General features: G+C 40.9%; 1 long non-coding RNA gene across 1 annotated transcript in view; it reads right to left on the minus strand.

The window, feature by feature from the left end:
• The window catches only part of LOC143783490 (uncharacterized), a 93,083-nt gene extending 73,520 nt beyond the window's left edge, over window positions 1–19,563 (minus strand). The window contains exon 1 of the long non-coding RNA XR_013217205.1: window positions 19,204–19,563. This is a non-coding gene — a long non-coding RNA (uncharacterized LOC143783490). The remainder of the gene's footprint in view (window positions 1–19,203) is intronic.
• Window positions 19,564–27,145: the final 7,582 nt, after the last annotated feature.

Below are 27,145 nucleotides of genomic sequence, written 5' to 3' on the forward strand. Positions count from 1 at the left end.
CATTGCACCCAAATAATTAATAAGTTGGTGCCAATAAAAATGACAACTGTTTGTATACAGGAAATGTTTCATGACTCATGAGCTTATTAAATCTTGGATAAAATCGATCTTTAGTGCAGTGGCATTCTAGAAATAGGACATCAAAACGTTTTCTTTCATTCTTCCCCATGGAAACATAATCAGTCTTTTAGCCAGTTCTTTTTTTTTTTTTCCTTTTTCTCTCTCTCGGTTTTCCATCAGCAAAGACAGTTTTGGGGTATTATATACCAGGTGGCAGACTTGTGGGAGTTTTCATTAACGTTGCAAAGCCGCACACATGTTCAACAACCCAGAGCTGTCTTGATATATTTTGTGACAAAATTTTGTCCAAAGTGATAGCCTGCTATTTTTGGATAGCAACTCACTCCAAATATGCACTGTGAGATTGTTTTAGATATTTGCTTACGTATACGCTTTTACTTTGCAGGATAAAGTAGGTTTTCAGTATAGCAAATCTATATAACTTGGCCAGAACTGTGTTTTGGACTGGAGCCAGTTCTAACCACTCTAAAGTTGCCCTAACAAGTTTTGGCATTCTGTTTTCATGCTCATACATTGATATTACTCTCAAAGAAGCCTTTATTTATCTGCTTAGGTTCCATCTATATGTTTTCAGTCTATAATATTTCCCCTCAGGGTCTCAGTAAAAAAAATCTCTGTACTTCAGTGCAATGATTTTTGGTGTCAACATTCTGGCTGAATGTTTATATATATTACATATCATGTCATTTAACAGATCATTCATATTGTGTTAATGTATTTATGTGTTCTCTTATGTTAGAAAGACGTATTTCATGATGGCAGTCTGTACTATCCGTGTATGTCCAATGAAGCCTAACTAGCTAGCTGGCAAAATAACTCATCAAAAACTCTTATAGTGTCCATCATTCTTTCCGTGTAGTCATCATTATCCCAATTACTATATAAATAAACACGAAGCTGACTAGGATATGAATCTTAAGAAATTAATAATTCCTACTTGAAGGTCATTTTTATTTTTTGCACTAATACCGTACATACTGTATAAAAAAAAGCATATTTCACACAGAAAATAGACAGGAAAGAAAAGATTTTGGTCCTTGATTCATCAAGAACGGCACTGTTCACAAAGGAGGCATGTTGGAGTGAGACGTGCTTGATTTAATAAGAAGTGCCTTAATTAACCCCTTAATCCCATATGACGTACTATCCTGTCGAGGTGACCTGGGACTTAATTCCCAGTGACCGGATAGTATGTCATATGCGATCAGACGCTCTAATGGGGGAAGCACGGCCAATCGCGGCCGGGTGTCAGCTGACTATAGCAGCTGACATCCGGCACTATGTGCCAGGAGCGGCCACGGACCGCTCCTGGCACATTAACCCCCGGCACACTGCGATCAAAGATGATCGCAGCATTCTGGCGGTATAGGGAAGCATCGCGCAGGGAGGGGGCTCCCTGCGTGCTTCCCTGAGACCCTCGGAGCAACACTATGTGATCGTGTTGCTCCGAGGGTCTCCTACCTCCTCCTCCCTGCAGGCCCCGGATCCAATATGGCCGCAGGGCTGCTTCCGGGTCCTGCAGGGAGGTGGCTTGCAAGCGCCTGCTCAGAGCCTGCCAGATCGCTGATATGACACAGTGCTCTGCAAAGTGTCAGATCAGCGATCTGACCCTATAACATGATGCCCCCCTGGGGCAATGTTATAAAGTAAAAAAAAAAATATTCACACATGCAAAAAAAAAAAAAAATCCTAAATAAAGAAAAAATATATATTGTTCCCATAAACACCTTTCTTTATCTAAAAAAAAAAAAAAAACAATAAAAGTACACATATTTTGTATTGCCGCATCCGTAACGACCCGACCTATAAAACTGTCCCACTAGTTAACCCCTTCAGTGATCACCGTAAAAAAAAAAAAAACGGGGCAAAAAACAATGCTTTATTATCATACCGCCAATCAAAAAGTGGAATAACACGCGATCAAGGAGACAGATATAAATAACCATGGTACCGCTGAAAACGTCATCTTGTCCCGCAAAATACCACCACCATACAGCATCATCAGCAAAAAAATAAAAAAGTTATAGTCCTCAGAATAAAGCGATGCAAAAATAATTATTTTTTCTATATAATAGTTTTTATCGTATAAAAGCGCCAAAACATAAAAAAAGATATAAATGAGGTATCGCTGTAATCATACTGACCCGAAAAATAAAACTGCTTTATCAATTTTACCAAACGTGGAACGGTATAAACACCCCCCCCCAAAAAAAAAACAAAGAAATTCATGAATAGCTGGTTTTTGGTCATTCTGCCTCACAAAAATCGGAATAAAAAGCGATCAAAAAATGTCACATGCCCGAAAATGGTACCAATAAAAACATCAACTCGTCCTGCAAAAAAAAAGACCTCATATGACTGTGAACCAAAATATTGTAAAATTATAGCTCTCAAATTATGGAGACGCAGAAACTATTTTTTGCATTAAAAAAGTCTTTTAGTGTGTGACAGATGCCAATCATAAAAATCAGCTAAAAAACCTGCTATAAAATTAAATCAAACCCCCTTCATCACCCCCTTAGTTAGGGAAAAATAATAAAAAAAGTATTTATTTCCATTTTCCCATTAGGGTTATGGTTGGAGATAGGGTTGGGGCTAGGGTTAGGGCTAGGGTTAGGGCTAGGGTTGGGGCTAGGGTTGGAGCTAGGGTTGGGGCTAGGGTTAGGGCTGGGGTTAGGGTTGGGGCTAGGGTTAGGGTTGGGGCTAGGGTTGGGGTTAGGGTTGGGTCTAGGGTTAGGGTTGGGGCTAGGGTTGGGGTTAGGGTTGGGGCTAGGGTTAGGGCTAGGGTTGGGGCTAGGGTTAGCGTTGGGGCTAAGGTTAGCTTTGGGGCTAGAGTTAGGGCTAGGGTTATGGTGGGCTAGAGTTGGGGTTAGGGTTGGGGCTAAAGTTAAGGTTAGAGTTGGGGCTAAAGTTAGGGTTAGGGTTGGGGCTAAAGTTAGGTCTAGGATTGGGGCTAAAGTTAGGGTTAGGGTTGGGGCTAAAGTTAGGGTTTGGATTACATTTACGGTTGGGATTAGGGTTAGGGGTGTGTCAGGGTTAGGGGTGTGGTTAGGGTTATGGTTGGGATTAGGGTTAGGGGTGTGTTGGAGTTAGGGGTGTGGTTAGGGTTGGGATTAGGGTTAGGGGTCTGTTGGGGTGTGTTGGGGTTAGGGGTGTGGTTGGGGTTAGGGGCATGTTCTGGTTAGGGGTGTGGGTAGGGTTATGGGTAGAGTTGGGATTAGGGTTAGGGGTGTGTTTGGGTTAGGGTTTCAGTTAGAATTGGGGGCTTCCACTGTTTAGGCACATCAGAGGCTCTCCAAAGGCGACATGGCATCCTATCTCAATTCCAGCCAATTCTGCGTTGAAAAAGTAAAACAGTGTTCCTTCCCTTCCGAGCTCTCCCGTGCACCCAAACGGGTTTACCCTAACATATGGGGTATCAGCGTACTCAGGACAAACTGGAAAACAACTTTTGGGGTCCAGTTCCTCTTGTTACCCTTGGGAAAATAAAAATTTTGGGGGCTAAAAAGCCATTTTTTGGGGGAAGAATTAGTTTTTATTTTCACGGCTCTGCGTTATAAACTGTAGTGAAACACTTGGGGGTTCAAAGTTCTCACAACACATCTAGATAAGTTCCTTGGGGGGTCTAGTTTCCAATAAGGGGTCACTTGGGGGGGTTTCTTCTGTTTAGGTACATCAGGGGCTCTGCAAATGCAATGTGACGCCTGCACACCAATCCATCTAAGTCTGCATTCCAAACGGCGCTCCTTCCCTTCCGAGCTATGCCATGCGCCCAAACGGTGGTTCCCTCCCACATATGGGGCATCAGTGTACTCAGGACAAATTGGACAACAACTTTTGGGGTCCAATTTCTCCTGTTACCCTTGGGAAAATACAAAACTGAAGGCTAAAAAATAATTTTTGTGGAAAAAAAATGATTTTTTTATTTTCATGGCTCTGCGTTATAAACTGTAATGAAACACTTGGGGGTTCAAAGTTCTCACAACACATCTAGATAAGTTCCATGGGGGGTCTAGATTCCAAAATCGGTTCACTTGTGGGGGGTTTCTACTGTTTAGTTACATCAGGGGCTCTGCAAATGCAACGTGATGCCTGCAGACCAATACATCTAAGTCTGCATTCCAAACAGCGCTCCTTCCCTTCCGAGCTCTGCCATGCTCCCAAACGGTGGTTCCCCCCACATATGGGGTATCAGCGTACTCAGGACAAATTGTACAACAACTTTTGGGGTCCATTTTCTCCTGTTACCCTTGGTAAAATAAAACAAATTGGAGCTGAATTAAATTTTTTGTGAAAAAAGTTAAATGTTCGTTTTTTTTAAACATTCCAAAAATTCCTGTGAAACATCTGAAGGGTTAATAAACTTCTTGAATGTGGTTTTGAGCACCTTGAGGGGTGCAGTTTTTAGAATGGTGTCACACTTGGTTATTTTCTATCATATAGACCCCTCAAAATGACTTCAAATGTGATATGGTTCATAAATGAAATGGTATTGTAAAAATGAGAAATTGCTGGTCAACTTTTAACCCTTACAACTCCCTAACAAAAAAAATGTTGGTTCCAAAATTATGCTGATGTAAAGTAGACATGTGGGAAATGTTACGTATTAAGTATATTGTGTGACATGTCTCTGTGATTTAAGGGCATAAAATTCAAAGTTGGAAAATTGCTAAATTTTCTAAATTTTCGCCAAATTTCGTTTTTTTTTTTCACAAATAAACACAGGTAATATCAAAGAAATTTTACCACTATCATGAAGTACAATATGTGATGAGAAAACACTGTCAGAATCATCAGGATCCGTTGAAGTGTTCCAGAGTTATAACCTCATAAAGGGACAGTGGTCAGAATTGTAAAAATTGGCCCAGTCATTAACGTGCAAACCACCCTTGGGCGTTAAGGGGTTAAAGAGGACCTCTCACCAAATGTCATAAGTTGAGCTGGACACATGATGTAGTAGTGGCGGCAGAGTGAAATAAAACTTTTTTTTGTTTGTTTCACCTCTCCCTTGGAGAGATATTAGCAATCAAAATATCTGGCACCTAAACTTTTTAAAAACCAGGTGGGTGGTATCAGACAGTTTACATTGGGGCGGGTACTTCTTCTAGTATGAGTTGCCCAATCATAAGCAGGCAGCAACACAGTGGAAAAAGAACACGCCCCCAAACCTAAACTGACTAAAGTTAACTGATTAGGTGCCAACTACTTTCATTGCTAATATCTCTGCTACAGAGAGTTTAAAAAGTTAAAAGTTAAAGTTAAAAGTTAAATAAAAACCTTAAACCATTTGTATAGTTCAACATGAAAAGTTTGGTGAACGATCCTCTCTAATGAATTAGGCATGACTTAAAGGTGATTGCGCCTCCTGCGCCTCGCCACAAATCTTTTGCTAGTCAGAAGCTGGAGTAAGAGTTGTTTTGTAAGGCATGTCATGAATTAGATGAGTTGTCATGCTCTGTCTGACCTAGGCTCAGAGGATTTTGCAGAGATGGCTAAAACTAACATGAAAAAGGCATCCCTGATGTAATTGCTTTGATGAACTGGGTCCCATGACTCCAGTTCATCATGCATTTTTCTCCAGAATTCTAAATTCATTAAAGTGAATCTGTCAGTAGGTTTTTGGTATGTAATCTGAAGTCAAAAACACAGATTTTAGCTATACCTCTCTTATCAAGCTCGTGGCTTTGTTTACTTGCAATGATTGCTTTAGCACCAGGAGCTTATCATTGCTGGGATGCAGAAGCCTGTGCCTGGTAGTCTGACTCCGCCCCTTCTGTGATAAGCACCCCACTGTCTATAGCTATGTATATGGAGAGCCTTGTGGGGGTGGGGATAGCTTCCTCAGCTCTGCTGCATTGTTAAATCTAAATGCTCTAACTGTATCAGAATGGCTGCACCCAATAAACTAAGTGATACATTGTTGGATTCAGGGTATCTTTGTCTACATCACGCTGCTCTCAGATGAGGTAGTTTAAACCTGCTGAAATATTCCCCTTAAGGGGCCCACGCCTCTTAATTCTCTTTAGGAGAATTTTCAGCAGAATATCTGTGTCGGCCTCTAGCTCCTCTTCGTCACTTTCATCTTTTTGGGTAAAATCTTGTAAGATGCAACTGTCCTCTCCTATCTCAGTGATGTGGGATAATCTGTATTCACTGAAGACAGATTTTACCCAAAGCAGATTTCATTTATACAACATCTTACAAAGCTTTTATTTTCATGTACTGCCATTTTATGAAAGTAAAAGTGAGGACAGTCACTAAATGAATTTGGTGCATCCTTTTCCAGAGCTCCCTTCACTAACCCCTCCTCTCCCCAGCCAATTTTCATTTTTGCGCTTGTTTCTTCTTCCAAGATCTTTTAAATTTTTCTGCCCATATAGCTTTATGATGGCTTATTTGTGAAACAAGTTGTAGGTTTGTATGACATCATTCATTTTCAAAATGGAAAAAAATTCCAATTGTGAAATTTGGAAAAAAAATGCAATGCTGCCATTTTTTTAATGTTTTGTTTTGACGGCATACATTCTATGGTAAAGGTTACTCTGAGTATGATTTTCCAGGTCAATACAATTACAGAAATACCAAATTTGTATAGATTTTTGTGTCTATTTAAAGACAATCTGCTATTAGGGTCAACCCTCCTAAGCCATCTATATGGGCATGTAGGTTATAAGTAGAGATGAGCGAATATATTCGGAAAATGATCGCCAAATAAATATAAATTCGGTACGAATGTGGTACATTCGGATTCGTCATCGGTAATACAAGCATTTTTCTTAATATCGAAAAAGTCAGTAACATTCGGTAAAAGATAGAATAAAAGCCGGCAATTCATGTGGCGCATACAGTAAAATCACAGAGTGACAGGTTAGAATTGAATAGATAGAATAGATATATACACATAGAATACATAGATATATAGGTGCCAGTGACACACACATATATAAATATATATAAATATATATATTACATAGATAGATAGGAGAAAAGCTGGCAAGTCATGTGCCGCATACAGTAAAATCAAAGGCTGACAGTTTAGAATAGAATATATAGAATAGATATATACACATAGAATACATAGATATATAGATGTCAGTGACACACACATATATAAATGTATATACATTACATACATAGATAGAAGAAAAACCGGCAATTCAGCAGCCGCATAATGTAAAATCACAGCTGGAGCTGACATTATAGAAGAGATAGATTACATACAGTAAATACAAATAGAATAGGTAGATATACAGATATCAATGACAAATACAATTAGTACAGTATGTGTGTATCTTACTGTACATGTATTTAATTAATAAAAGATTATTTTTCTGAAAGAAATGGCGTGGGCTCCAGCGTAATTATTTGTAACTAGTGGAGGGAAAGCCGATGGCTGGGGGCCAATGTTTATAGCCTGGGAAGGGGGTAATACCCATGGAGCTTCCCAGGCTGTTAATATCAGCTCACATCTGTATACTTAGCATTTTCTGGCTATTAAAATGGGGGACCCTAAAAAAAAGTGAGTTAATTGGCCGTGAACTCGCAGTACCTGTCTGACAGCACAGCAAACAGGAGAAATTTCTCACGCTCATGGTGCCCTCAGACAGGGAATAGCAGGTCACAGGCAGACACTGAGCACATGATGCACAGTGTCTACTGGATGACAGGCTGCATGGTCGCATCATGCAACCATGCAGCCTGCCATCTAGATATAACAGAACTAGACCCATCAAAGGACAAATGGATTAGCAGCATCTCTGCGGAAAGGTGAGGAATATTGTTGTATGGTTTTTTTACCTCTTTTGCAGATGATGAAGGCATCGGGGGAATGGGCAAGGTCGTAAGTATGGTATAATTAATATTATTAAAGGAGTCTGTGTCTTTCTTTCAATTAAAGGACTTTTTTCTGGGTGTCTGTGTTTTTATACAATGTGACGATGGGGTTAGTAATGGGGGAGTCTTACTGATGCCTCTTCATTACTAACCTTGGGGCTTGATGTCACCTCACAATACAAATGTGACATCAACCCCCCAACTATACCAGACTTGCCACCACTAAAGGGCAAGTGGGAAGAGCAAGGCTAAGTGCCTGAATTGGCACATCTTAGAGATGCGTCTTTTCTGAGGCGGCTGAAAGCTGATGTTTTTAGCCTGGGGGGCAGCATCCATGGCCCCTCCCTAGGCTATTAATATCAACTTGCAGCTGTCTGCATTGCCTTTGCTGGTTATTAATTATAGGTGGACCCTACATCATTTTTTTAGGGTCCCCATCTTTATCTATATCTATGTAATATACTGTAAATACATGTATATATGTTTGTGTCACTGACATCTATATATATATGTATATATTTATGTATTCTATGTGTATATATCTATTCTCTCTATTCTATTCTAACCTGTCAGTGTGATTTTACTGTATGCAGCACATGAATTGCCATCTTTTCAAAAGACACCGAGTCCAAGTGCTGTGCAATTTTTTTCTCGCACCCATAGGCTTGCATTGGCGAGTCTCTGCCGAGTCTTGGTGACAATCGCAGCATGCTGCGATTTTACACGCAAGCTGAATACACCCAAGAAAATAAATGGTGATGTGAGCTGCACTATAGATTAATACTGGTCCAAGTGATATGCAATGTTTTCTCACATAGCACTCGCCCATATTCTATGGTAGTGTGATGCCAGCCTTATACTTTCATCCTCCACTCCACAACTGGAAGGAATCCACTACATTACAGCTTTTATTTTACTGCTGATTGCTAATAAAGCACCTTAATTGTACAGAGCAGGTCCTATGAGCATTTCTGTTTGTGTTGTATAATTAGATTGCCCAGTTGTCCAGAGATTTAAAAAAATCTGTTAAGTATAAATATGGTTCAATGCATATAAATAATGTACAATGAAGGGGTTGTCACTATCTTAATTTTTATATTAAAAAAAAAACTCAGCATGGTTCAAAAATAAAAATGAATAGGGAATCCTTACCTATTGATCTCACGCCACTTCTCTATAGAGCTTCTTGTGTCCTCCATGCTTCCTTCCCTCTCCATATGGTGATGGGCACTGGCCACAGACAAGTAGTTCCAGACAATGTCCTGTTGGAGACTTGTGGAGGACACCTACAGAGCTACAGTTATTAGGTAAGTATTCTATTTTTTTCCTTTTTTTAATAATCAACCTTGTACCAATTTAGATATATATAATATGTACCAATCCCACATTATCAAATATATGTGAGGGGAAGTGCAGCGCCCCAGAGTCCTGGTCGTTGCAGTACTGTGGCTCCGCCACTATGGGGAGCTATGGTGCGTCCGATGGCACTGAAGGAGTTCATCTGATCAGGTATCACAGACACCAATACATTTCACAGCCGGGCCTCCGGGGGGAGCTAAGGGTGCTATTCATTAGGCCACTCCCCACCATAGTGGGTAAACTGGGGGTCAGGCAGGAAGTTAGATCAGAAAGCTGACTGGATTGGACGAAGCAACACCTAGTGGCAGAGGGTGTTGTGGAGGAAGAGACAGTAGGGTCTCTGTCAGGGGTGGGATCCTGACAGAGGCTTGGCATTGAAAAGAACGTAACGGGTCCGCGCCAGCTCCGGGAAGCGGCGGGACCCAAGAAAGGACTAGAAGCGAGATAGATTGTGCTGAGTGAGAAACGAGATCAAGCAATAGGAGAATTCCAGTAGGGGTCGTGCTGTAAGACCGGAGCAACACCCTACTGAGGCGCACTACGGTGGCCGGAACGCCGAGGGAGTATTATAACATTCAGCTTCAAGCAATACTCTAAACAGCGGCAGGACAGTCAGTTTAAGGCAGGCTGTCTAACACATATCACCTATGAAGTCTTGGGAGGCAATTGCGGGAGAGGGGCGTCTCTAGGGTCCCGGAAGAACTCCAGGCCTATCCGACAAACGGGTGCCGTTCTAACTGTAACATCAGGAAGGGACGGAAGATTAGAAGAACATCATTTAATCGAGTTGTGAGGGAACTTAAGAAACAGACACAACGGTTGTGGGGTACTTTCCGTAAGCACAGCAGGGAAGGACTACAACACATAGCGCTAAGAAGGAAGGCACCGATTTCCACCTGTGAAGTGAACTCTGGAGGTGCCATTGGACCGGCTGGACTTGCGCAGCCTGGTGAACCGTATTCTGGACTGAGGACTCAGAGATCTCCAGTAAAGAGGTAAAGAGACTGCAACCTGGTGTCCTCGTTATTTACCGCGACCTGCACCCCACAACTGCACCGCTACAACACTACCACCTACATTTATTACTTTACGCCCCTCAGCAGGGTCACGGACCGGGCCTAGCCACCGTGACAACCCCAGAGCAGAGACTCACAGGCCCGGTACCGGGTACCCCTCGGCCCTGCGGCAGTGGGGGTGCTACAAAACTTGGCGTCACGAACAGGATCTACTTAAGCCTGAAGAAGCAGGTCATGTGTGCCTTGGAACTGTGACTTATTGTGCTTGGACTGTACTTTATTGCAAAGACTGTGGATTGTCACTTGCCGCCAAAAGTTCGCGCCAAAAGCCGCCGCCATTGCTACGCCAGAGAAGAAGGAGGGCGTGCCATGGGAGGAGACTACCAGGGTGGCGCGAGAAATGGCTACCGCCCCCTGCGCTTCTGGCTGCAAAATGAGGACCTGCCTTCAAGCAGAGAACCGCCCCCTGACCTGGGATGGCGGGAACGAGGTGAAGGAGGAGCTCGACCTTGGAGAAATGGCAGAGTCGGATGCATGCCTTGCCCTCGAATGCCGGACAGCGACGATGAACAGCGGGGGCCCGAACAACGGCGAGGTGAACCCGGCTTGTCCTCATCCATCAGAAGAGGACCCGCGTCCACCGCAGCGGGGGGACCTGAATTCCTCGGAGCCGGTAGCAGAGCTGAGCCTACCTATCCCGATCCCGGAAGTAGCCGAAGAAGAGCTATGGGGAGCGGAGCCGTATCCAGAGACTGCCGGGGAGGAGCCGCGGTCCGGGCTGCAGCCGACTCCAGCACCCTCGTTAAGGGAACGGACCGACATCGGTGGAATCACATCAGACGCAGGTATAGAAAGCGTCCCTGCTCCCCCGACCGACCTTGATCCTGCGATCGATCCTCGCCCCCACAATAACCGTTTCCTTTTTGCGGGGCTAGGGGTATTATCCCCCAGCGCAACGGGGAGATTGATACCTCTGCCACCGGCCCAGACGGGGGAGTTCATGGATGTGAGCCCGGAGGGAGTTATCCTCCGGTGGGAGGCCCCCCGAATTGGACTGGATGGAGTCCGGCGAGAAGGTCACACCATTGCCGTGCTGAATTGGGAACAATATAAGCGGTACTAGATTCTACAATGGAAAGACTGGAAAGAAAGGGAACAGACTACCGCTGCATCAGCCGTGGACCAAGGGCTGAAGCCTGCACGGTCGGGAGGTGTCCACCATCAGCTGTTGTTTAACAACCTCCCACGGCCACCTGAGAAAGAATAAACCTCGATACCCTGAATCTGTAAATAGTTACTGTTCCACTACTTTGTTGCTATACCCGCAAAGGGTTAACTCTTAAAGGGATCCCTTTGTTGACCCGGGATCCCTATTGTTTGTTTTTGTTACCTAAAGTTTTGCACAAGTTTTAAAAACTGCTGAATCATGAACAGTGCATGATCCGAACTCTTTTGTATATAGTTTGCCCCTTATTAAAGGCGCTTCCTACTGGTTTTACTTAAAGACTCTTTGTGAAGATACCACACTGGAACCTTTGCTGAGTAAAGACTGGTAGCTAGAGAAGAAGTGCTATCTCATAGAGACTTGGTCCTCTCTTAAAGGGGATGTTCATTTGTTATGCTTCGATAGTAATATTGCTTAAGATGAGTAGCAATAATGTCTTGACCAAAGGAAATGATGATAATGTTTATATGAGAAACGTTATATGTGTTTAACTGGTTAAATGTGAAGAAATATTGATAATGTGCTCTGAGAAGTGAAAGGTGAAAGATAGAAGAAGGATGCAGTGGGCCCGTAGAGATAGATGGGGTGTCCAGCATGCAAGAAAGGAAGAAAGATAATGAGAAAGTTTAATGTTGTGAAAAGAAGATAGTTGATAATGTTGATAAGAAAAGGGGGGGGATAGAAGGTAAACCCTGCGTTCCCCATCGAAAGTTAGTAATGTGTTGCTAAGGACAGAAAGTGAACCCGTAAGGGTTAGTGGGTGAGTCCTTATAGGAGCCAAGTTGAACCGGCTCAGTGTTCTCAAACTGAAAGAAAAGTTATGTTCTATACTGTGTATAGTAGTTGAAAAGGCAGTAGGCCCTGGCTGAACGGGGCGGTCCTGTAACAGAAAGGAGAGGCAGTAGGTCTGGTGCCGATAGGACAGGCGGTCCTGCAGATCCAAAGTAGGAGAATGAGAAAGTTAAAATGCCTTATAATGTGATTATAGGAAGGTCTTTAGTGGATGAAGAGTGTATGTCCTTAAAGGCAAAGTTAAATTATTGTTCAATAATGTTTGCACTTAGTAGAATACCCGGTTGGGTAAGAAAAGTTAATTATAGCATGTTGCTATGATATTGTTGCCATGTTTGTAACGTTCAAGTGTCCTTACCTCCCATAAAGGGAAGCCTGTTCAAGTATACTTATTGTCATTTGCACTCAACAAAATTGTATGTCTTTTTGCTAACTTGTATTGTTGTTTTCTTCCCAGTCCCGGAGTACTGTGTTTAACCAGGGGGGAGTGCAGCGCCCCAGAGTCCTGGTCGTTGCAGTACTGTGGCTCCGCCACTATGGGGAGCTATGGTGCGTCCGATGGCACTGAAGGAGTTCATCTGATCAGGTATCACAGACACCAATACATTTCACAGCCGGGCCTCCGGGGGGAGCTAAGGGTGCTATTCATTAGGCCACTCCCCACCATAGTGGGTAAACTGGGGGTCAGGCAGGAAGTTAGATCAGAAAGCTGACTGGATTGGACGAAGCAACACCTAGTGGCAGAGGGTGTTGTGGAGGAAGAGACAGTAGGGTCTCTGTCAGGGGTGGGATCCTGACAGAGGCTTGGCATTGAAAAGAACGTAACGGGTCCGCGCCAGCTCCGGGAAGCGGCGGGACCCAAGAAAGGACTAGAAGCGAGATAGATTGTGCTGAGTGAGAAACGAGATCAAGCAATAGGAGAATTCCAGTAGGGGTCGTGCTGTAAGACCGGAGCAACACCCTACTGAGGCGCACTACCGGTGGCCGGAACGCCGAGGGAGTATTATAACATTCAGCTTCAAGCAATACTCTAAACAGCGGCAGGACAGTCAGTTTAAGGCGGGCTGTCTAACACATATCACCTATGAAGTCTTGGGAGGCATTTGCGGGAGAGGGGCGTCTCTAGGGTCCCGGAAGAACTCCAGGCCTATTCGACAAACGGGTGCCGTTCTAACTGTAACATCAGGAAGGGACGGAAGATTAGAAGAACATCATTTAATCGAGTTGTGAGGGAACTTAAGAAACAGACACAACGGTTGTGGGGTACTTTCCGTAAGCACAGCAGGGAAGGACTACAACACATAGCGCTAAGAAGGAAGGCACCGATTTCCACCTGTGAAGTGAACTCTGGAGGTGCCATTGGACCGGCTGGACTTGCGCAGCCTGGTGAACCGTATTCTGGACTGAGGACTCAGAGATCTCCAGTAAAGAGGTAAAGAGACTGCAACCTGGTGTCCTCATTATTTACCGCGACCTGCACCCCACAACTGCACCGCTACAACACTACCACCTACATTTATTACTGTACGCCCCTCAGCAGGGTCACGGACCGGGCCTAGCCACCGTGACAACCCCAGAGCAGAGACTCACAGGCCCGGTACCGGGTACCCCTCGGCCCTGCGGCAGTGGGGGCGCTACAGAAGCAATATATAAATTCTCAGAGATAGGACAGGAGACTCTGCCTTGTTCTTCTTAGAAGGTGCAGAAAGCAGCAACCACCACAGTCATGCAACTGTTCATCAGCAATGAATAGGACTAGATCTGGCTTAGACCCACTTTCCCAAACGTCCACTGTCAATAATATATGCCCTTGGATTTAAGCATTAAAGGTGTTTTCCTAAAAGTGAAATTTATCACATATCTGTAGTATAGGGGTAAGCTTGCTGATTGGTGGTGTTCTGGGTCCCCTTGCACTCCTGAGTACAGGGATCTGTAGAGTACTGGGGTGTACATGCTCCATCACTTCTCCATTCATTTCCTTGTCTTTGGGACAGCAGGAGACAGCTACAGCTATCGCTACAGCTTTTAGCTATTAAAGGCACTACCATGGACAATGAAAGGAGCAGAGTCATACGGCGGCTTCATTCAAGACGGCGCGCTGAAGACCCTGTTCTTGGGGTCACTGGGGGTTGCAGCTGTCAATTCATCAGCAATCACCTATTTATCCACTGGTTATATGTGATAACTTCTGATTTTGTGAAAAACCCTTTAGATTACAGTGCACTAAGTTATGCAAGACACAACAGGGAATTTGGAAATACTCTATCCTGATATTAATTAAGACATAGACTGCTAATTGTGCTAAAAGCCATACAATTGTATCCAAAATGCAATTATCTCAGTTGGTAGATGAACCAACCAGAGGAGATAATTTGCTGGATCTGGTCTTTTCACACAGACTAGATGCAATATCAGATGTCCAGGTCCATGATCACTTGGGTAGCAGCGACCATAATATGGTAAGTTTCAAAGTAATATTCAGCAAAACAACAAAAAGTAGAAATGCAAAAACCTGGAGCTATAGAAAAATTACATTCATGCAACTAATAGAAGAGTTTGGCACCATGTCCTAGTAAATGGTGGCACTGAACTGAAATGAGGAATGTTTGAACAAATATAACTAGAATTCTGTAGAAAGTTTATACCCTCTGGTATCAAAATGTCAAGAAATAAAAATAATCCATTGTAGTTAAATAGGGCAGCAACAAGTATAAGACAAAAACAGAAGGCATTTAAAACTTTGAAGGTTGGAGGGTCAGAAATAGCTTCCAGGAATACAATGATTTCAGTAAGAAATGTAAAAAAGAAATAACGCTGGGAAAGTTGTCTACAGAAAAAAAATCTCACAAATGACATTAAAATAAATACAAATGTTATAAATATATTAACACCAAAAAGAAAAATTATCCAGTGATATTAGCTCCCTAAATGATGACAATAGGAATATAATTGTAGATGAAAAAGAGAAGGCTGAAATATTAAGCATGCACTTTTCATTTATGCTCACCAATAAATTGCCTGTGCCAGGCATTGATCAGCAAGGCAGAAATCAAGGTTCACCACCCAATATCACTAAATTAACTGAAGTAGTATGGGTACGAATTACCATATTAAATATTGACAAAGACCCAAGGTCAGATGGCATTCATCCATGGATATTGAGGGAGTTGAGCTCAGTAATTGACAGATTTTCTTGTAACAAGGTCTATGTCACAAGATTGGAGGATGGCTGACATGGTCCAGAATTATAGAAGGGTAAGAAGGTGGATCCATGCAAATACCGTCCGGTAAGTTTGACCTCAGTTGTGTGCTAAATTCTTGATAGTATTATAAGAGAGGACATATATATATTTAATAACTGACAACTAGCATGGGTTCATGAAAGATAGATCAGTCATGTCTAGCCAACATGCTGGGTTTCTACGAGGAGATAAGGGCAAATCTGGAAGTTGGTAATGCAGTTGATGTGACTTATCTGGACTTTTCAAATTCGTTTGATACTGTACCACATAATGACCTTATACTGAACCATATCCAGGAACTAGGCAAAGCCATGCAGATGGGTAAGGAGCTGGCTAATAGACAAAAAGACTCGTAGTAAATGGTACATTCTAGAAATGGGATATAGTCAGCAGTGGGAACCGCAAGGATCTGTGAAAGAACCAATTATTTTTTATCTCTTTATTAATGACGTTGTGGATGGGAAACAAAACTTTATAGGAAAAGTGAACTTGACAGTATACTATTACAAAACAATCCAAAAAGGTGATGTGATTGATATGTATAATTAAATGTGTGGGCAATACAAAGGACTGGCCCATGATTTATTCCTTTCACTTTACAAAGGACTAGAAGATATACATTGCATGTGGTCGAAAAGCGATTTCAGCATCTAAACAGGAAAGGGTTCTTTACAGTTAGAGCAGTCAGACTGTGGAATGCTCTACCACAAGAGCTAATAATGGCAGACACTATAACGGATTTAAAAAAAAAGGCTGGCTGGTTTTCTCATGACAAATAACATTGTGGGTTATAAATATCTTGAGATTATATAATTGGTTTAAAAGGTTAAACTTGATGAGCCTGTGTCCTTTTTTCAACCTATGTAACTGAAGCCATATTAATATTATGGTACAGTCATAAGAAAAAGTCTCCTTTGAATAAATTACGTGAAAGTAAAGTATTTATATATAAACATAATGAGATCTAAGATGCATTTAAAGGTAATGTATGGCACAATAGTTAGCAATACTAACATTTGACATTTACTTTCCCTTGGAGGTCACATACTGTATCGGTGTTTACATTTTTTATTGAAAAAAAATCAACAAACAGGACATGTTTTTAAGATACGTGTAAAAGCTGAACAACTCCTTGAAGAACATAGTAGATATGTTTGCAGGAGGGTCTAAATTCAGCTAAAAGACTTTATTATTTAATATCTCTCCAGGGTATTGCTGGCTACAAAATTAGGCTATACGCTGAACCACAGGCACTAGACTGCTGCTTTTTCTTCCATTTATTTGGAGATATATCATTTCGGTAAGGATATATAAATATCCAAATATGTGGAATTGTGAACCGTTTTAGGATACTAAAGACAAATGTATTTATTTTTTTAGATACAAAAATACATTTATATATATATATTATCATCTTAGTGTTGTATTTATACCAGTATTTTTAGTCATTTGTTTCATATTTACTCATTAAAATTTATATTTTGTGTTACTAAAACATGCATATCTTGTCATACTATAGAGCTGATTTAAGATATAACCCTCATTTGGTAAAATTATTGAAAACCCAGGATCTTCCAGTTATTCTTCATGTTTAAGCCTCTTTTAGTTATTACATTCAACATCCTGTGCTGATCTATTTCATAAAGGTGCATTCCCATATTTTGCATGTGATTCCAGCTGTGGTCAATCTGCGATGTCCGATCCGTATGGTAAGCCATAAGGAGAGACAAGCATAAGACTCTGCACTAATAAGTGGTAATTATTTACAACATTTAATGGATTACTCCCATTCTCATCCATGTCATTATTAGTGGATTCGCAATAGACAAAAGATGGGTGGATCAACCTCCAACTTAAGTTGCAAAGAAGAGAATGAGTGTTTATTCCAATCGAGCCGGCCACTTTACTCCTTACTTTATCAGAAATGGTTTTAATATTTTCTACCATCATATCCAAAAAAAAGTTATTATACCAGAGTAAAATATAGCAACATTTTGGGTAATGTACCCTTTGTCAGACTTTGAAACGGGCATGTGCAAAATTTTAATTATCAACACTAACGTCCTTGACGTTAGCGACTAGCGGTGGATGCCGTGTCCTCATTCCACATGTCCACAGCAATTTGACCTCAATAGGCACTCGTATTACCAGTACTCTTTAGGGGATATTTGCCTCCCTTTTCATGGTATACTACTTTGGTACTTTGATGAAGGTCACAAAGACCGAAGCGTCTACTACTGTATGTACTGTACTTTATTAAACCCTTTTCACTGCATCATTATAGTGCGTGCCAAGTCTATATATAACCTGTCAGTCATTACATGTCACAAACTTTTAATGCCCCTTTTATTTAAAATAGGATGTGGAGGCACATTCTCAGGGAGATATATGTCCAGCCCATAGATCTTAACAGTCAATTTACATATTAAGAAAAATGTGGAATTCTCTGGAATAAGAGATTGGATCGCAGATACAGTATCAAGGTATAATTTTATTCACCTCTCTTTGACCTACATGCCCATATAAATGGCTTAGTAGGGCCGATCCTACTGAGTGATTCCCTTTAAAAAATGATGCCCATATACATAAAATATGTATCCATGTTGTTGCTAAGGGTTACTCCAAGTCGATATCTTACGTATATTTACAAATTTCATTCCCACTACAAACAGAACAATTGTCAAAGTTTTTTCCTAGAAATTGTTGTGATTAGATGTCTTTGAGAATGAAGAGAAGACAACATGATATTCTCCTCATTCTCATGGACATCAAAGTAAATAGCACTTAAAACACAGTATATAGCAAACTAAAATATGAAATAAAACAGGTTAAATGATATTATGGTAGTTTTATCAGGATTGTCTCAATGTCATGGGGCTTTCTTTGAACACATTTTTGCCACAGAGCTGCGCTTACTTAGTGTCACTCCACATTCCACCCAATAAACCTTCTTCTACGAGACTCAAGTATCCGAATTGAGCAGAAATACAAGGGCTGTTTCTATGAGATGTGCTTTCATCACATCTCAATAAGTGTAAGATACTGAAAATGTAATCTGCATCCCCAGCTACAATATAGATGTGATGTCATGGTTATCACGGTCTATACTACTTTGTCAGTGTAAAGGGTTAAATCCATTTAGATGCTGATGCTCCTTTTTGTTTGTGTATGTTATCTTCTCCAGATCTTATATAATGCAATGAGGAATGTTTTAAAAGCTACATACACAAATATGTTGCATGAGTGCCAAAGTTTTCAAACGTATATATTTATATTTCTTGAGGTTATGCATTCATAGGAATCACTGAGCCAAGTTCTTTTGAGCTTCAGGGACTAAATTAGTGTCAGATTTCTAATAAACAAAGATGCATCTGGGTTTATCTTTTTACCAGATGTTATAAGACAGAAAAAACCCTACATTTATTAAGTGGGTCAAAACTCAGAACTAATGAAATCTTGTCTGTGTATGAAACAGCCAGAATGGCGGACAAGAACATGTTGGCATAGACTTATATCTACTTTCAATCTTAAAAAAATGATGAAACTATTGAATTATTCAAGGATCAGACAGATATACCAAGTAGGAAAGAAAAAGTGCAGATAGTGTCTTATCTCACAATTTAAAAGAAGATTCACCAGTAATGTAACTACTCACCTGATGTAGAAGATTCATAGGCATATAGTGTCGGCTGCCGCAGATCCACTGGTCGACATGCGACCGTAGCTAAATCGCTGAATAGGAGGATTTATGGGTTATGATCCGCGCTGCCAGCTCATCCAGAACAAACAAAATGTACAATTGAACAGTTGTTTATTCTACGCGTTTCGGAATGCATATGACTCCTTCTTCAGGAAAATACCACAAGACAGTCTCCTCTGGTATTACCTGAGATTTCTCTTTCTATTTATACCAACGTGTCCCTCTCTAACTGTTGCACCTCTCTAGGTAGACCATTCCTCTTTTGTCCTGTCTAAAGCTGCTGTCCAGAACTGGTCTTCTCTCACTGTTTACTGTCATACAGTTGTAGGGAAATACTTCCGTGGAACCCTTTCAGATTACTGAGAAGCAGCAAGTTCCCTTATTCCTCATTCACGGTCTACATGTGCATTAAATATGTATACTTTGAAGAGGCAAACCAATCCAACATTTCAGGTCATCTCTACCGCTCTCTGGCTGTCACAAACTCTAACAAAAAGCTTTGGAACAGAGTATGTAAACTGGAAAATCTACGTGTGTTAGTGCTCATAATGGAAACAGTGGAATTACAGTACACACATACAAAACAGAGATCCTGGAGTTACTGTACATGTTGATCATACCTTGTAATGTCATACATTATACATATAGCATCTGAAAAAAGACTAAAGCAAGTCTCAAGCAATGTTGATCCAACGAAAGATAAAACCCCATGAGGATGAATTTTGTGTTTATGGAAAACTTATTTTATATCCTCTGATGTACAATGTATAAGTCACAATTCTACCACTCAATGTGTCCTTGATGCAGTGAATGACAGTTAAGCCATCCAATATTGGGCAAGGGTGTACTGAGCTGTCAATATTGTGATTGACGTTTCAGCCGTCCAAACTGGGGTTGAGATGTAGGCATGCTGAGATGTCAGTATTGTGAGTGACAGTCCAGCCGTTCAATCAAGGCCAGGGTTTGCTGGGTTTCCTCCAAGTGTCTTCCATCCTGGGTTATTACCTGGCTATTTAGCTGTCTGTCTGTATCTGACTACTGCCTGTCATACCCTTAGCGCAGTGGTGTTTGTGTGCCTTTTAATTCTGTACTCTGTGTCTGATCTATTGTTTCCTGACCTTGGACTTTGTTTCTGACCATATGTTTGCCTTGCCCTTTTTGTCTTGATTCTCTACCTTACTGGAATTCTGACCTCAGACCATGGCCTGACTACGCCTCTGTCTTTCCCCTTAGTTTACAACAATCTCTCTTGGTTTCTTGACTACCCTGCCTCGCGGCTTGTCCAAGAGTAGTGACTAGCATCACAGTATGACTGGCCATATACTTTTTCTCCACAGTAGTATGGATCCAATTCATATACTTTGCGATCAGGTGGTGAATCTAAGCCAGATGGTTCTGGATCTGGCCAGGAAGCATCAGAAGCTAGAATCGCCACAGTTTCAGCTGCAGGATCAGTTTTTTAGCAGCATGGGTGCTTCTCAGAGCTCTCTGCACCTTCTAATGTGCAGTTGGTCTCTCCCAAATCAGTAGTGGCCCTTCCTGACAATTTTTGGGGGCATTTCTTTTGTCCCCACAAGCCTCAGAATGGTCTTTTTTGACACCTTAGGACTGATCTATGACGAATCTGACAAGTTCCAGGTCCACATTGCTGAGGACTACAGTTCTGAGTTGTGTCAATGGTCCACTGCATGTCTGTGGACTGATGAAGCTCCTAGGTGCCAGTTCCACAGAGGCCTTTCTGATACACTTTCGGATGCTCTGGCTCTGCATATTCCAGCTTGTTCCTTTGGGGAGGCCATAACCCAGGTCATTCGGGTGGATCGCAGAATTTGGGAGAGATGTAATGAGCGACAGGGTGTTTTAGTCATTCTTCAATTTTTCCTGAATCTTTCCAACTTACTCGAGTCCATCTCCTGCTTTATGTTGGACAATTTACCTGCTGGGTTGGTATTGGGGGTTCCCATGGCTATGTATTCACAATCCTGTTATCAATTGGTGTCTGGAGAGTCTGCCTGTGTACCTGAAAGACTTCACAAAGATGTGCTCTTGGAAAAAGTAGAGATATTATCTCCTCATTGTTTTTTTGATTGTGTTATCTTGTCCTTAATGCCAAATTACCTAAAGCTCGCATGTACAATTTGTTGAGACCTGAACGTATCACCATGAAATATTATAGAAGTGAAGGTTTACAGAAGGTTCATATCTGTCCTTCCTCCTCACCTGTAGCTGCTGAGTTTTTCTTTGATAAAAAGAAAGATGGCAGTCTCCGTTTTTGCCTTAATTTCCATGAATTAAACAAAATTACAGTTAAGAATATTTACCCACTTCCACTCAACCCTGACCTATATAACCAGGTTATGAGGGCTAAATGGTTTTTTAAACTTGATCGATCTTAGAGGGACTTATAATTTCAAACGCATTTGGGTGATGAGTGGAAAATGGCATTTTTAACGTCTGAGGGCTTATTTGAAAATCCTGTCATGCCTTTGGGTTAACCAATGTGCCAGCAGTATTTCAAAACTTTATGAATAAATAACAGCGTGGAAACTGGGAAGCAAAACATTCGCAATAGGGTCTCAACTATTAACAAGGTGAGGAACCAAATAGGTGTGCTAACTCACCTGATATGGTTGCAAATTAGCCACATGTTGAACACATAAACCAGCTGCAGCAGGACATGGGTCAGAAGACGAGAGAGGGTACTTGATCAAAGGGAAAGGTGTCTGAATCTGTGCTGCTGAAGAATCCAGGATAACGACCATATGTTGAAAGGTTTTATTTGACATAGGTTTTAAAATTTTATGCATTTCAAAATCACACAGGATCTCTTCCTCAGGACAAAATGCATAATTAGACTGTCTAATTATCCCACATTAAAACCAGATAATCTTGAAAAAAGACAACAGGCCAGAATAGTCGGATAGGGTATTATTTGTATACACGGATCGTGGAACAAATAAAAGTATTATATTGCACAAGCAACTTATTATTACACTCAAAGACATCCGCACCCCTATGAGTTCTTTTATTACATTAGCAACGGCTCTGGCAGAGATTCTTACAGCAGGTTTCGTAGAGAAGGAGGATTTTTTTCAAACATGTCATAGGTAACTGTCTATTCTTTATCAATTTAAATGTAGAATAAAAATAGCCCTTTATTTGACTGATATAAATGCTGAGAAATTTGGATATGCAATTTGGAAAAATTTGGGAAAAATGTTATTTTACATTGAAATGAACAAGACTTTTTTGTTATTTTAAATAAGATTCAGAGTATGTTCAGCTGAATCAGGAGATCAGCATTCAGTTTATTTATTACGGTCTATATGTTGACCGTGAAATATGGCCATCTGAACCCAGCCTTAGGTTAAATGCCCATAACGCTTTGGTTGCTTTCAAACATTTATGCTAATTAGGTGCTCTACTAGCCCTCCATCAGGCCATTTTTAAAATTAACCTATACAGCATGGACTTTTATACGAAAGTCTGATATATCTTTCCATACAGTTAAACTGTTTGAGAATGCATACTGTACCAGCCAGACGGAGCCCAATAGAACACAGTTTTGATGAATAGGATTCTATGGAAATACACTAGGAACTTTTCTCTGTTCACATGTTAGGCTAAGTGCATAGACACAGTTAATTAAGAGACTGAGTTAACTATATACATACACATATATATATAGCTTTAGAAAGGCTTAGTGTGAGCTGAAACACCGCCATGCAATGTGGATTTAAATAAAATCCACTTTTTTTCCCCTTTAAATCAATGGAGTGCTGTCTTCCCTTTTACTTTTGTCTGGATTGGGGCAAGTATTGGATGCATTGCTGAGGAGGCCTGGGCACCCGCCAATTGGTATTGTGCTGTTCCATTTTTTGCAATATATATATATATACAGCTCTGGCAAAAATTAAGAGACCGCCACATCAAAACCCTGTCATGGGCAGCCCAATCTCCAGACCTGAACCCCACTGAAAACCTCTGGAATGTAATCAAGAGGATGATGGATAGTCACAAGCCATCAACCAAAGAAGAACTGCTTAGGAGCAGTGTGAAAGACTGGTGGAAAGCATGAGAAGATGCATGAAACCTATGCATACCTATGAGAAAAATCTGAGAAACTGAACATTTTGCAGTGGTCTCTTAATTTTTGCCAGAGCTGTATATATATACTAAACATATATTACAAGTCTACATATCCATGAATATACAGTTAGGTCCATATATATTTGGACAGAGACAACCTTTTTCTAATTTTGGTTATAGACATTACCACAATGAATTTTAAACAAAACAATTCAGATGCAGTTGAAGTTCAGACTTTCAGTTTTCATTTGAGGGTATCCACATTAAAATTGGATGAAGGGTTTAGGAGTTTCAGCTCCTTAATATGTGCCACCCTGTTTTTAAAGGGACCAAAAGTAATTGGACAATTGACTCCAAGGCTATTTCATGGACAGGTGTGGGCAATCCCTTCATTATGTCATTCTTAATTAAGCAGATAAAAGGCCAGGAGTTGATTTGAGGTGTGGTGCTTGCATTTGGAAGGTTTTGCTGAGAAGTAAACATGCGGTCAAAGGAGCTCTCTATGCAGGTGAAACAAGCCATCCTTAAGCTGCGAAAACAGAAAAAAACCCATCTGAAAAATTGCTACAATATTAGGAGTGGCAAAATCTACAGTTTGGTACATCCTGAGAAAGAAAGAAAGCACTGGTGAACTCATCAATGCAAAAAGACCTGGGCGCCCACGGAAGACAACAGTGGTGGGTGATCGCAGAATAATCTCCATGGTGAAGAGAAACCCCTTCACAACAGCCAACCAAGTGACCAACACTCTCCAGGAGGTCGGCGTATCAATATCCAAATCTACCATAAAGAGAAGACTGCATGAAAGTAAATACAGAGGGTTCACTGCACGGTGCAAGCCACTCATAAGCATCAAGAATAAAAAGGCTAGACTGGACTTTGCTAAAAAAACATCTAAAAAAGCCAGCACAGTTCTGGAAGAACATTCTTTGGACAGATGAAACCAAGATCAACCTCTACCAGAATGATGGAAAGAGAAAAGTATGGCGAAGGCGTGGTACAGCTCATGATCCAAAGCATACCACATCATCTGTAAACCACGGCGGAGGCAGTGTGATGGCTTGGGCATGCATGGCTGCCAGTGGCACTGGGTCACTAGTGTTTATTGATGATGTGACACAGGACAGAAGCAGCTGAATGAATTCTGAGGTATTCAGAGCCATACTGTGTGCTCAGATCCAGCCAAATGCAGCCAAACTGGTTGGTTGTCGTTTCATACTACAGATGGACAACGACTCAAAACATGAAGCCAAAGCAACCCAGGAGTCTATTAAAGCAAAGAAGTGGAATATTCTTGAATGGCCAAGTCAGTCACCTGATCTCAACCCAATTGAGCATGCATTTCACTTGTTAAAGACTAAACTTCAGACAGAAAGGCCCCAAACAACCAGCAACTGAAAACCACCGCAGTGAAGGCCTGGCAGATCATCAAAAAGGAGGAAACACAGCGTCTGGTGATGTCCATGAGTTCAAGACTTCAGGCAGTCATTGCCAACAAAGGGTTTTCAACCAAGTACTAGAAATGAACATTTTATTTACAATTATTGAATCTGTCCAATTACTTTTGGTCACTTTAAAAACAGGGTGGCACATGTTAAGGAGCTGAAACTCCTAAACCCTTCATCCAATTTTAATGTGGATACCCTCAAATGAAACCTGAAAGTCTGAACTTCAACTGCATCTGAATCGTTTTGTTTAAAATTTATTGTGGTAATGTCTAGAACCAAAATTAGAATAATGTTGTCTCTGTCCAAATATATATGGACCTAACTGTATATACAGTATATATATATATATATATATATATATATATATATATATATCTTTATTTTTTTTTTATTTATACATATATAATTTTAACCTTCATGTTTTTCTGCATACAAAAGTAACCTTTCTTTTAAAAAATCCTAGAAAATAATTATGGTATGTATTTTGAGTTCCTCCCTCAATATTTTTAGATCTAAATTGAAGCTTTCCTTTTCCTATTTATTAACTCTGTGTTGTAATTTTTGCTGAAAATAGTTTTCTAAGGATGGTATTCATCAACTGCCACCTGTCCAAGGATAAAACAAAACACATCCAGATTTATTACACTGGATATCATCAGGGTGTTGCCAATGTTAGATTGCATTTTTGAGCAGGTCATATCTTGCAGGCAAATTATTCTACTTGCTTGAGACTATAAATTATTTAGAAAAGCGGTACGCTGTCAGCCCAACTGTTACCTTTTATATAATATATTTGACAAAGCTAGTTGCAAGCATGTAATGATATACCATTTACTGATTAGTAAGGAAACAGTAGGGAACAGTATAAGGATAGCTTTGCTATTTAAATTGTATTAACAAGTCATGTCATTAAATAACCTTGTTTACATAGATAAAAAGAAACATAATATACATGAAACATAGCTAGAAATAAAATACATTTTTGCAAAACTACTATTAAATGTACAGGAAACCAAACAGTATCCAGGAGGTGAGTATAGTCCCCTTCCTCACAAATCAGGTACATACGATATTTGGAAGTCTAGTAGAGATCATCAAATGTATTTCAATGGAATTGAATTCTGCTTAAATTTTACAAAATTCTACATTCTGGACAATACAGATTTTTTGTAATTCGCTACACTCAAATTCAGCAAAATGGCAGCCAGCTGCCAGGGATGGAGACGGAGGGCCGGACAGTGGGCAGGGAGCAGTGGGAGTGTACAGATGGTTAAATGGTGAGGTGAGTGTGTTCTTTTTAACCTTTCACTGTCCATTTACCTCACCGGCCACACCTGTTGCCATATTCCAGGGCCGGCCCGAGACCAGAAGCCCCAGCCTAGGGTGAACCCCAAGTATCAGTAGTGAGTTTAGCATATTTTTACACGTTACTCATATTATGTTCCCAGGTTAGAGAGACCCCAAAGAAGAATAAGGGACATTAAATCCAAGAAGAATGACTTCTGCACATCAGGCAAGTTCATATTTTGGGAGGTTTGATCATCTCTAAAAGTCTACTTTATAGTGTTGCTACTCTGCTTCATATAGGCCTCCTCCAGAAGGGCAGTAGAGCTTTATCATATGGGTAGTCACACAGAAAATAGATAAAAGTTTGCTCACAATAAAAGCCTATTAAAAGCATATCATTTAGGGTAACTTTTCAGATTAAGTAGTCATGTGTATAGGAATGAGACTATCTCTGTTAATTATAAAACTTGTACCTTGAATTTTTCATCAGCTTTCCCTTAGCTGTCTGCTGTCTCTATCTCTGATCAAATCTATTACTTTTCCACTGCAAGCCTGAACTGTATTGCTGTGAATTTAGCCCTGCGATAATAATAATAATCTTTATTTATATAGCGCCAACATATTCCGTAGCGCTTTACAGTTTAACAGTTTCAAACAACAATCATAGGTAACAATGTTAGCAAAATAAGATGACCCTGCTCGTGAGAGCTTACAATCTACAATGATGTGGGGGAGATACAAAGTACAGGTGTGTATTTACAATTATGTATTTACAATGATGGTCCAGCCATCTTCAGGGGGTGTGGGATAGATGGAGATAGTGAATGGGCCACACACACACACAACCATAAAATGACCTTGATTAGTTAATGTGGTAGGCAGCTCTGAACAAATGTGTTTTGAGGGAGCGCCTAAAACTATGCAAGTTGTGGATGGTCCTAATATCTTGTGGTAGAGCATTCCAGAGGATTGGCGCAGCACGGGAGAAGTCTTGGAGTTGGGAGTGGGAGGTACGGATTAATGCCGAGGTTAGTCGAAAGTCATTTGCAGAGCGCAGAGGTCGGTTAGGCCGA

Source organism: Ranitomeya variabilis, chromosome 6 (genome assembly GCF_051348905.1).
Source record: "Ranitomeya variabilis isolate aRanVar5 chromosome 6, aRanVar5.hap1, whole genome shotgun sequence".
Lineage (NCBI taxonomy): Eukaryota > Metazoa > Chordata > Amphibia > Anura > Dendrobatidae > Ranitomeya > Ranitomeya variabilis.